The 12,958-nt window shown below is 51.1% G+C and overlaps 1 protein-coding gene across 1 annotated transcript in view; it reads right to left on the bottom strand.

Annotated features, from left to right (window-relative positions):
- The window catches only part of NBEAL2 (neurobeachin like 2), a 177,130-nt gene that overhangs the window by 98,673 nt on the left and 65,499 nt on the right, over positions 1 to 12,958 (bottom strand).

Raw genomic sequence — 12,958 nt, 5'->3', positions numbered from 1 at the left:
TTACACAGGCCACTGCACTGGAGAGGAAGAGTCTCTCCAGACACTGGCAGGTGCCTTCAGCTGCCGTTTTATAGATTCATAGATTCTAGGACTGGAAGGGACCTCGAGAGGTCATCGAGTCCAGTCCCCTGCTCACATGGCAGGACCAAATACTGTCTAGACCATCCCTGATAGACATTTATCTAACCTACTCTTAAATATTTCCAGAGATGGAGATTCCACAACCTCCCTAGGAAATTTATTCCAGTGTTTAACCACCCTGACAGTTAGGAACTTTTTCCTAATGTCCAACCTAAACCTCCCTTGCTGCAGTTTAAGCCCATTGCTTCTGGTTCTAGCCTTCGAGGCTAAGGTGAACAAGTTTTCTCCCTCCTCCTTATGACACCCTTTTAAATACCTGAAAACTGCTATAATGTCCCCTTCTCAGTCTTCTCTTTTCCAAACTAAACAAACCCAATTCTTTTAGCCTTCCTTCATAGGTCATGTTCTCAAGACCTTTAATCATTCTTGTTGCTCTTCTCTGGACCCTTTCCAATTTCTCCACATCTTTCTTGAAATGCGGTGCCCAGAACTGGACACAATACTCCAGCTAAGGCCTAACCAGAGCAGAGTAGAGCGGAAGAATGACTTCTCGTGTCTTGCTCACAACACACCTGTTAATACATCCCAGAATCATGTTTGCTTTTTTTGCAACAGCATCACACTGTTGACTCATATTTAGCTTGTGGTCCACTATAACCCCTAGATCCCTTTCTGCCGTACTCCTTCCTAGACAGTCTCTTCCCATTCTGTATATGTGAAACTGATTTTTCCTTCCTAAGTGAAGCACTTTCCCCCTTGCCGGTCAGATATCAGCTTCTCAGCCAAGTCCAGGCCAATGGACCAGCCACTATGTGGAGCCTGGAACCACAGGGCTCGGCGCCAGGATTACTAAGCGAGGAGGAGATGTCAGACTTGCTTACAAGACAAGCCTACGGGGGAAAGGGGGGCGGCTCAGCGAGACGGATGGTTCAGGATGTTTGGAAGCAGGGAGGCGGTGTCGAGGGCAGCAAGCAAAGCCGCCTTGCGAGTGACCTATCGGTACAGGGACATGGGTGCCCTCAGGAGACTGCCCCTGGTCTGGGTGAAAGCCGCACAGTACAGGGAGCCCTAGAGCAGGGAGGGGGTGCAGGGAGTCCCTCCTCACCTCTCCCATGCAGGCACTGTGATTTGGCAGGCTACACCCACAACCTGGGAGGCAGGGGTCTGGACAGTGCGAAGGTCCTAGGGGTGGCTCAGTGGGATGTCATGGGGGGCACCAGCAGGACAGGGGCACCAAGCATGCTAGCAAGTCACTCCGCCTACAAGCAGCATGCCCACTTCTGGCCCCCGCAGGCCTAGGCCCAAGCCACAACCCGGCAAAGTCAGTGGAAGCCTTTCCATTACCTTCATTGGACTTTGCATCGCGCTCCTCATGTCTCCCCTTGCTGCTGTGCATGCCCTCTGCTCCATCTCCCCCACAGCAGCCATGGCTCAGAGCCACGCCAAAGGCCCCCATTAACATACGGCATAACCGCGGCCCGGTCTCCCTGCCCCCTCCACCACCCCATGCCCCCAGACAGCAGAGCTCTATCCAGGGGAGTCGCAATTTAACATCCTGGCCAGCACCTAAGGGGCAGCCAGGCTCTTTGGATGCCAGCGCCGCTCCTCGTTTGCTGGGCAAGGGAGGTGGGAGACACGTACACGATGCGAACAGCAGCAGCCCTTCCGCCATGGCAACGACTGCCAGGACCAAGACAGCGGAGCAACCATCAGGTGGAGTCTCCCTCCGGCCAGCTGGCCTGTTGCTTCGTGCTGCTGCCACCGTTTGCCATCCCCACTGCCATCCATCTAGGCAGCACCGGCAGGTTATTTGTGCCTACCAGTCCGGTTCACTCTTCAGGGGCCCAGAGCTCCCTTCGTCACACAGCAGCACTGCCAGGCAGTCACAAAAGGACGGCAAAGCCTTTGATCGTAGCAACTCGGAGACGTTGGCTCCAGTACAGACTTTCAGCTTAACTCCAGTACAAGCGTCCAGCTCGGTGGGGTAAATCCATCATCCCGATAATACACAGCATGTGCCTTGGCTCCGGAGTTTGCCTCCTTGCTGCAGAATTTTGCTCAAGGGTCCGTTGTGTTTTAAAAGTATGCTTCTAGCCTTCATGGCTACGAGATACCCTAGCCAACATGAACCCCCTTGTGAACCGACGGGGTAATGCCTGCCTTAATCTGCAGAGAGCCTGAACCAATAGCTCGGAGAGGTGTGAACCGTCCATTCATTTTCATCAGGGCTCTATGGACACTTGCGATTCTGTAGCCCCTGAGAGTTTGGCATTTAAGAACGGTCATACAGGGTCAGACCCAAAGGTCCATCTAGCCCAGTATCCTGTCTTCCGACAGAGGCCAATGCCAGGTGCCCCAGAGGCAATGAACAGAACAGGTAACCATCAAGTGATCCATTCCGTCGTCCATTCCCAGCTTCTCCCCCCGCCCCAGCATGAGACAGAATTTGCCATTTTGTTGCAGCCACATTTTATTTGATCTCCCTGCCTGCAACTGTCTCCCTCTCTGCAGTTTCCCCCACAAGAGGCAGCGTGAGGGGCTGTTCCTTGGGGCCAGGCAGCAGGGTTCAGGGCACTAGAGGTAGCTGCGAGGGAACAGGAGAAGTCAGCCGTATAGACTGGAGAGCTGGGCGCTTGGAAAAGAGCGCAGGAACCCAGGCCGCGTGGGGGGGGGGGGGGCAGGAGGAGTCACTGAACCCAGCTCCAAGCTCTCCTCTTCCATAGCACACATGGGGACAGGGAGGAGCTTGAAGGCCCCCCCCCCATTGCAGGGGGCTGGGCGGGGGGGATCTGTCTGCTGCAGGCCTGCCTGGGGGCATGGAAAGGTGGAGGGGACCGGAAGACCTGGCCGCATAGCCATGGTTACGCTACGCATTACTGTAACTCCGGACAATATTGTGGCAGAGACAGGGGAGAGTAGTGAAAAAACCCATCCTTGGACAATCAGAGTTTAGGCAGATTAGTATCTGCACATCATGAGTAGGGGGGCAGGAATGAATCATAGAATCACACAACTGGAAGGGACCTCGAGAGGTCATCTAGTCCAGTCCCCTGCACTCATGGCAGGGCTAAGTATCTAGACCATCCCAGACAGGTGTTTGTCCAACCTGCTCTTAAAAATCCCCAATGATGGAGATTCCACAACCTCCCTGGGCAATTTATTCCAGTGCTTAAACTACCCTGACAGTTAGGAAGTTGTTCCTAATGAAGGATATAATAGGGGGGAGGGATAGCTCAGTGGTTTGAGCATTGGCCTGCTAAACCCAGGGTTGTAAGTTCAATCCTTGAGGGGGCCACTTAGGGATCTAGGGCAAAATCAGTACTTGGTCCTGCTAGTGAAGGCAGGGGGCTGGACTCCATGACCTTTCAAGGTCCATTTCAGTTCTAGGAGATGGGATATCTCCATTAATTAATTATTATTATTATATGAAGATTAGCCATTTTTATTCACTTAGTTGTCCTGTAATGGTGGTTCTTCGAGATGCCAACGCTGGAGAACTTTGCCTAGCAGTACCCATAGCCCCTCCCTTGGCCATGGAGCACAGACGCCAATGCAGAGGCGACAGAGGGTGGGTTGGGGAATCTACGTCTGCATCACATCTTGAAGAACAGTTAAATACATGTAAAGTAACGTTTTTTTCTTCTTTTTCGAGTAGATGCAGATGTGTATTCCATGTAGGTGACTCACAAGCAGTAGTAGCAGGAGGTGGGGCTCAGAGTTCATTTAAACAAGAATTGCCTTCTCAAAGTTTGCAGCTGAGCGGGATGCAGTAGTAACGGCGTAGCGGTTTGTAAACGTACATACAGAGGACCAAGTGGCAGCCCTACAAATGTTCAATATAGGAACGTCACTCAGAAACATCATCGACGTGGCCTGGGACTTCATGAGATGAGCATGCACCCTTTGAGGGGACCCAGTTGGAGATGCATCAGATGCGGTCATGGTACAGGAAGTTATCCACCTGGAGACTGTCTGTGCAGAGACTGCTTGCTCCTTCACTCTGTCTGCATATGAAACAGATAGCATAAAGAACAGAACGGTTTAGTCCGATCCAGGTAAAAAGCCAAAACTTGCCTGACATCCAACGTATGAAGATCCTGCTCATCTGGGGTTGAATGCGGCTTAGAGAAAAAACACTGGGAGATATATATCTTGGTTTAAGTGAAACTGAGAAGCCACTTTAGATTAAACACACACACACACACACACACACACACACACACCCCCCTCAGGATGCAGCTGCAGGGTTACTTGGTCTTTGGAAAATTGTGTGCAAGGACGCGCCACCCTCAAAGCCTGCAACTCACTCTCCCGCCGGCAGATGTTATGGCCACAAGGGGGGGGGGGGGAGTTTTCTGACACAGAATGGAGAGAGAAGACGTTGCCAGAGGCTTGAACGGAGGGCCCATACGAGCCGCTAAGACTGTACTAAGATCCCGCAAAGGAACCGTCTCTTTAACTGGCAGGTAGAGATGAGTGATTCCTTTCGAGAGCCTCTCTGCCATGGAGTACGAAAACACCAACTTCCCATGGATAAGTGGATGAAATGCTGAAATCACCCGAGTGGACTCGCACCGACCAAGGGCAAGACCAGAAGACTGAAGGTGTAATAGGTACTCCAAAATGTCCTGGCTACACGCCAACTTCCGTTTAACTCCCTAGGTTAACAACCACATGGAGAACTGCTTCCACTTGGCCAAGTAGGCCACTCTGATGGAAGGCTTAGGCAAGAACTGGGATTGTTTAGTCTCCAGAAGAGAAGAGTGAGGGGGGATATGATAGCAGCCTTCAACTACCTGAAGGGGGGTCCAAAGAGGATGGAGCTCGGCTGTTCTCTGTGGTGGCAGACGACAGAACAAGGAGCAATGGTCTCAAGTTGCAGTAGGAGGTCTAGGTTGGATATTAGGAAACACTATTTCACTAGGAGGGTGGTGAAGCACTGGAATGGGTTACCTAGGGAGGTGGTGGAATCCCCTTCCTCAGAGGTTTTTAAGGTCAGGCTTGACAAAGCCCTGGCTGGGATGATTTAGTTGAGGATTGATCCTGCTTTGAGCAGGGGGTTGGACTAGATGACCTCCTGAGGTCCCTTCCAACCCTAATCTTCTATGATTTTAAGATTTGCCAGATTGCCTCAAACGTCATTCCTCCTCTAACCAGCCAGCATCCACACCTTGAGATGCAGGGAGCTGAGTGCTGGATGCAAAACTTGACCATACTGCTGAGTCAGGAGGTTGGGGTGAAGAAGAGGTCTGGGAGGCTGAACTGATAAATGTGAGGAGGTCAGAGAACCAACGTTGTTTCGGCCACGCTGGAGCAACGGAAGTGAGCTTGGCAAGGTCCAATTTCAGCTTGAGAATGACTGGCAGGATGATCAGCATTGGAGGAAAAGCATACAGGAATGCCAGTTCCCAGCTCAGGGGAAAAGCATCAGTCAGGGAGCCGGGACTGAGACCCCCTCCAGAGCAGTCCAGCCTGCATTTCTTGTTGCATTTCGTGGCAAACAGGTCGATCGTCAGAATGCCCCAAACTGCAAAGATGGCCCGCAGGACCCTGGGCTTCAGAGACCTCTCATGATTCAGGGAGAAATTTCTGCTGAGGCCATCCGCTAAGTGATTCTGGATCCCAGTAAGGGGCTTAGGGACAGCTGAAGCATGGGGTTGCATCCCTGTGCATCTTGGCTAACAGCCATTGATGGACCCAGCCTCCATAAATTTATCTAGTTCTTTTTTGAATCCTGTTATAATCTTGGCCTTCACAACCGTTTACCCCTTTTTCCAGACAATTTAGGACTATGTTGAAAAGCACAGGTCCCAGTACAGATCCTTGAGGGACCCCACTAATGACCTCTCTCCACTGTCCCTGAGAGAACCCTCCCATTTTTCCCATGCTGGCTCTCTTCGCTTAAGAGCCTTTGGTGAGGGACCTTGTTGAAGGCTTTCTGAAAGTCCAAGTACACTATATCCACTGGATCATCCTTGTCCATGTGTTTGTTGACTTCCTCAAAGAATTCTAATAGATTGTTGAGGCATGATTTCCCTTTACTAGCCATGTTGACTTTTCCCCAACATATTGCATTCTACTAGGTGTCTGATAATTTTGTTCTTTACTATCGTTTCAACCAGTTTGCCTGGTACTGAAGTTAGCCTTACTGGCCTGTAACTGCCAGGATTACAGAAAAAACAGCATGTGTCTGACGAAGTGGGTATTCACCCACGAAAGCTTATGCTCCAATACATCTGTTAGTCTTAAAGGTGCCACAGGACCCTCTGTTGCAGAAAAAAACAGTGTTACATTAGCTATCCTCCAGTCATCTGATACAGAGGCTGATTTAAATAATAGGTTACATACCAGTTAGTAGTTCTGCAATTTCATATTTGAGTTCCTTCAGAACTAGTATTTTAATTTGCTGTTTAATTTGTCAATTTGTTCCAAAACCTCCTCTACTGACACCTCAGTCTGGGACAGTTTCTCAAATCTGTCACCTGAGATGAATGGCTCAGATGTGAGATTCTCCCTCACATCTTCTGCCGTGAAGACTGTGGGGAAGCTAAATAAATTCTTTGCATCAATGTCCTTGTCTTCCTTGAGTGCTCCCCTTTAGCACTTCGATTGCTCAGTGGCCCAACTGATTGGCAGGCTTCCTGCTTCTGAGGTACTTAAAACTAACAGCTCCTTTCTATTTTTCTCAAGAGGATTTAGTCCTGCCATGAGTACCGGAGACTGGACTAGGTGACCTCTCAAGATCCCTTCCAGTCCTAGGTTTCTATTATTCCAATTTTTAGAGAAAGTCTTTTTTGTCTCTAACTACCTCTTCCACTCTGTTTAGCCATGGGGGCATTATTTTCATAATCTTACTGTTTTATTTGAGATATACACATAGCATGAGCCTCTATTATAGTGTTTTAAATTAAGTGTGTCTGCAGTTTGCAGGCATTTCACTCTTGTGACTGTTCCTTTTAATTGGCCTCTCATTTTTGTATAGTTCCTTTTTGAAGTTAAATGCTACCGTGGTGGGTTTCTTGGGTATTCCTCCCCCCCCCAAGGAATGTTACATTGAATTACATTATGGTTGCTATTACTAAGCAGTTCAGCTATATTCACCTCTTGGACCAGATCCTGTGTACCACTTAGGAATAAATCAAGCATGGTCTCTCCCCTAGACTAGCTGCTGCAAGAAGCAGTCATTAATGGGGTCTAGAAATTCTCTCTCTGCAGCCCATCCTCAGGTGACATGTTCCCAGTCAATATGGGGATAGTTGAAATCCGCCATTATTGGAGTTTGTTTTGGAGTCTAATCTCCTGAGCATTCCACCATCCTCCTCAGGTGGTCAGTACTATATTCCTATTGCTACACTCTGATTATTCAAGCTTTCCGTTGATGTTTAGGATCCTAGGATGAGACTTAAAACAGTTGAATAAGCTTAGCGTGAACTGAAGCTGGAGAGGGGACTTCTCCATGCTGATCCTGGCGGGGTACCGGGGAGCGGCTGGAACGTGTGCCGGAAAGAGTACAGTACCAGTCACCACTCCTCTTAGAAACGGAGGAAGAGTCTCCCTGAGCCTTGGAGCAGTTCCGATTAGTCTTCTAGGACCTCCTCCTCACCACGCTAGAGGAGGGAGAACTCCGCTTCCTCTTGGGCGAAACAGCAGCGTCCGAACGTGGAGCGACATCACCTGCTGGTTCTGAGGGCGACCACCGATCAGATGAGGGCCTTGAGGCGTCAGCCATACATCTCTGGCCATCCGAGGCCTCTTTTGGAACGACTTACAGATGGAGCACCGTTCCTTAATGTGTCCTTCACCAAGACACAAGCACCGTGGGTGGGGATCACAGGCCCCAAGACAAACAATGCTTGAACTACAGCGAGAGCCAACTACTCTAGACACACTTCACTAAACCGAACGTACTACTAACTATTAACCAGAGGGGGAAAAACCCCTCAGAAAACAGACTGAAAACATGACGTGAACACATCACACCGAGTGCCAACTCTAGCTGTGGGCGGTGAGAAGGAACTGAGGCGGGTCGGGGTGGCAGCACCCTTAAATAGTTAGGGGAGTAGCGAGGGCCACAGGGCACGAGGACCCCTCCCCTACGGGTACTGCTAGGCAAAGTTCTCCAGCTTCGGTGCACTGGGCACGCGCACACTGACACGGAATACACGGTCGCCTCTACTTGAAGAAGTCAGCACTGCCGCCAGATTTGTTGCCATCCACCGGACCAGGGCTAGCAGTGAGCAGAGCGACTGTGCTCCAAGCCCGACTCCAAAGGCAGGGATGGGGAAGGTGCAAGGAACAGGAAGAGGAGTACGCCAACAAACAGCGTCCTGGGAAACTGTGGGACAGCACGTAAGCTTCAGAAATGCCCCCTGGCTTACATTGTTGCTGGTGCATTGCAGGCTACGTGGCACTTATGCAAATAAGACTTTGCCCAGAAACCTCTTCTTTCTGGCCTAGCACAAATTACAACACGCTGGCATGTCCCTCTCAGCGGAGAGGCGCTGAAGATAGGGCATGCCAAGTGTCATTGATAAAACCCCTGAAAACACCCTCATCAGACTGGGATAGGCAGAGGCTTAAGACAGCTTCCCTTGGCAGGGGATTACGGCTGCTTGATCTAACTGCTCAATGAGATGCCACTCACAGCTCTATCTCCCACTCCACACACAGCTACCTTCCAAAAATAGACTCGCTCAGGATCCAACAGGCTAAGTGTGGAGCCCAGCGCCAGAGAGCAAAGGGATTTCTCTGCAGCTGAGCTCAGAGGGAGATAAGAGCGAGACACATTCTTTCCAGCCCCAGAATTCAGATTAACGCCGCCAGCAGAATTTGAACGGCCCAGTGGTTAGGGAGGCAGTGTGGGACTCTGAAGAGCTGGCTTTGAGCCTGTGCTCCACCACAGTCTTCCTACAGTGTGAAGCTGATTCAAGAGGGTAAGGCAGTCGGGTACTGTGTAGTGGGGACTTTGTAAGTACATGCATATAGACAGCCCTCAGTATGTGCAACGGCCTCGGGGCTCACTTCTGGTTTATATCTTATGTACCAAAGCTCATGCTTCAGGGCTTCAGCCAGCCACTGGCAGGGGTCAGGAAGGGATTTCCCACAGTGTAATCTGGGAGGTTGTTTTTTTTTTTTAAATCTTCTTCCTCCGAAACATCAGAGATTGTCATGGCTGGAGAGGAGACATTGGATGGGGAGGGGCAGGGCTCTGAGGTGTTACCGAGGGGCATGGCTGGCTGGTTCTTGTTCACGTCAGGGTCTAACTGATCACCACATATGGGGTGAGGAAGGAATTTCCCCCCCAGGTTAGATTGGCAGTGACCAGAGGGGGGAAGAAGGGGAGGGTTTGCCTTGCTCTGCAGTGTATGGGGGAGGACCACTTGTCAGGAATAACGGGTGTATCTCAAACATTTGCCTGCCACTCGCGCATTGGTGCACCTCAATCCTCCTTATTCTCTGCCTGTGGCGCATAATAGCCTCCTCTTCTGTGGGCTGTGATACTTTGTCTAATTCAGTTGGTGGGTTTGGGGGGGGGGGGGGGAAGAGGCTGGTGGCCTGTGATAGACAGGAGGTCCCTTAAGGCCTTGAACTCCGTGAGTCTTTCTTCTGGACTTCCCCCACCATAGCTAGACTGGTTGTTTGCCCTGCAGTTTGCACAAGGAAACAGAACTGACTAATACCCCAGTATAAAGGAGGTGGCAATATCATCTCCATGGAGAGCTCCTTGCTGTCACCACCTCCCCATGCACGGCGCAGGGAAATCAGCTCTCGGTCATCCTGCCCCACCCCCGCAAGAGGAGGGAAGCCGCCAGGAAATTGCACTGATGGTTGGAAGACGCGAGGACAGATTGTAACGTTTCGTCCGCTCCCTGCAATAGAACAAAGGGGTGTGGAAATCAACACTGTGCCAGTGCTAACCACAGGCAGAGGGAGAGAGAGGTGCAGTCACGGCATGATCTGAAACCTGGAAGCAAAGGTTTCCACAAATGGCTGCTTGGAGTTCAACTATCCAGGGCCTAATTGTTAATCTCACCCAGGGGCCCAGTTGTGGTTACCTGCATGAATTTGCACTGACACTAGCTTGGGTAAGAGAGTTATCAATCCACATGCTTCAGGTCATAAAACTGACCACCAGAATGGGTCAGGAAGGACCCAACCATATAAACACAGCATTGCTTCAAAGGTCAGATGCATTATGGGCTTCAGCCTGAGTCACCTTATTGATTTCAATATGGATCGCAGGGACTCAGCACCTTTCAGAATCAGGTTCTGTACTGTGGAGAGGTGGTATAGGACTTCCCGTCAAGCATCAGTTATCGGCCAAAATTTGAGCAAGGGAGGGTGGGAGCGTGAGAAGAGTTTCCTCTGAAAGACAACGCACAATGAGCACAGAGTCTGGCTTTACTGCTTCAGAGCTGGTCAAATCCTTTCCAAGGGGTGAACATAATCCTCAGTTACACAGTCAGATTGCCTAATGGGCAGAACGCCCTCTGACCTGCCAGAGGTTTATTCCAGATCTCTTCATGGGCACTTCCCTAATCCCAAAGCCTGGGACAGTCCCAGCCCATCGTATGCCCCTTCCACAACTGGCCAGTGGAATGAAGAAGCCAGAGAGTCCAGATTTTAGCCTCCTACAGCAAGTACGTTAAAACCCACCCCGAGGTACCAAGGCAGGAGCGCGGGAGAACTTTGGAGGCTCCTCTCCGCTCGAGTGCCAGATGTACCCCCAGAGGGGTCAATGCAGGGGGCTAGGAAGCCAGGAACCAGCCACGCCACAAGCCAGGCACTCAGGCAGGAGACCTCCAGAGTATCAGAAACGTGCTCCTTGATCCAACAGAGGCCGTAGCAGCTGAATCAAAGGATCTAGATCAGTTGGCGGTTGGGGAGAGAACTCAAGAAAAAGGCCAACGCAGAGCAGGGAGTGCTGGTAGCGTCAACAACGAACTCAGCTGCATCAATGAAGCAGAAGAGGACGAGCGAACCGTCCTTCCCACCACTCCTGAGCCTGGCGGGCCCTAAATCCAATTCCTCCTTTCGTTACGCCGAGGCAGCCCAATGAGATGACAGGGTTTAATGAACGCATTGTGAAATATTTCACAATGCACAACCACAGGCGTGTTCCGAGCCTCCGCAAATGGCAGTAAGTGGAGATTGGCGGATTGTTGACAGGGCCGAGTGCAATTACTGTACAACAATTCGGGGACTTGCTAAATATAGCCGATATTTGGAGCCTGGCTTTCCTTCTGCCTTAAGCCATCCAGACTGGGCTCCGTTTCCCCAGCACAGAGCTCCTGGATCATCACTTAGGAAATATGACATGATTAATCCCATCTATAGACATGGGAACCACCGTGGCCAGAGAGAGCAGGAGCCCAGCCTGGAATAGCCGGGGGGCTGTGGGTCAGGGCTGAGTTACAAACACAGAGCTCGGCCAGTGCAAGCCCTGGAGCGCAGAGGTGCAGAAGGGAAAGAAAAGCTTTAATGGCTACAGCTGCTTGCAGCGCATCTAGCCACTCGTCCTGCAGTGGAAAGTCACCCGCACGATTTACATCCCTGCCCCTCCAGAACAACGCAGCACGTGGGATTTCAGGGCACTGTTGTAAGTGTAAATCCCTCGGTTTTCAGCCGGCTGTCCCCATTCTCTCTATTCCCCAGCACAGAAGCAACTCAGGAATTGGCTGGAGAAATTCTGCATTAGGTGGAATTGCATTAGGAGGAGGTTTTCAAGAGCCCCAAAGCCACGAGCGATGGGCACTAACAAGGTGCCCCATCCCCCATTGGTAGCGGGCGCCGCAGGACACAATGACGCACATCCTCTGTCCTGTCCTGCAGAAAGATCTTCTCCAGAGTTAGCAGTCAAATCTCACCCTCCTGCACGTCCCATCGAGAGAGAAGGCTTCTCTTGCCTGGGATGGACGGTGGAGAACACAACCTGGGCGGAGACTGTGGGACCCTCACTTCCACTGGGCTTCCAGGGAACAGCAGCTAACAGCGGAGGTGCATCCATCCCTGTGCATCCTTGTTAGATTCACTATTATTGCACGCTCCTTGGGGCAGGGACCTCCCTTCCGGGTGATACACCGAGCACAATGATGCCTCCATGTTAATATCACGAGGCAAGGCCAAGAAGCTCTTCCTCCCGGAGAAGTGATGCCTGGGCCCTCAGGCGGAGGAGGGTTAGAAGCCATTCGAAGCGAGACAGGGATAGCTCTTGGGATGGATCACTGGCTACAGTGCCAGTCACCTCCAAGGCACTGCACCTGGCCCGAGCAGATGGCTCCAGAATGTCACAGCCGCCTGGTTTCACACTGGCAGCTGAGTAGCAATGGATATGGGGGTCTCAGTGCAGGTCCTGGAAGGAGAGGGTCCACTTCACAACAATAACCCCAAGTGGTACTAATTGGCCCCTTTCCTGGCAAGAGAGCAGCTAAAATTCAAATGGGCCATGGAAACTGGCCCCTCCTCTGCCCCTGGTGGTGGTCAGTCTAGGACAAAGCTAAGGTACATTTGAGAGGACAGTACAGGGGACACTCGCGCCACCGTGGCTTGTGCTGTTCCTCGTCACAGATTTTTGTTTGCTTTATTTTAAGGACCGGAAGGGACCATTAGGATTATCTCATTTGACCTCCACCGTAGCAGGCGAGAGAATTTCAGCCAGCACTTCCTGCATCAAGCCCCTAGCTTCTGGTTCAGTGAGAGACTATTTAAAAAAAAAAAAGGTCAGGTGACAGAGAATCTTCCGTGTCCCTCAGCAATGGTCAGTTACCCTCGCTGCTAAAAACGGCATGACTTGTCACTAGGCTGAATTTGTCTAACTTCGCTTCTCAGCCACGGGGTCTCATTACCTGTGGGTGTACAAAGGGATCTCCAGAGATGC

Source organism: Malaclemys terrapin, chromosome 2 (genome assembly GCF_027887155.1).
Source record: "Malaclemys terrapin pileata isolate rMalTer1 chromosome 2, rMalTer1.hap1, whole genome shotgun sequence".
NCBI classification, from domain to species: Eukaryota; Metazoa; Chordata; order Testudines; family Emydidae; genus Malaclemys; species Malaclemys terrapin.
The sequence above is the reverse complement of the archived record's forward strand: the minus strand, read 5'-3'. Positions and strand labels throughout refer to the sequence as shown.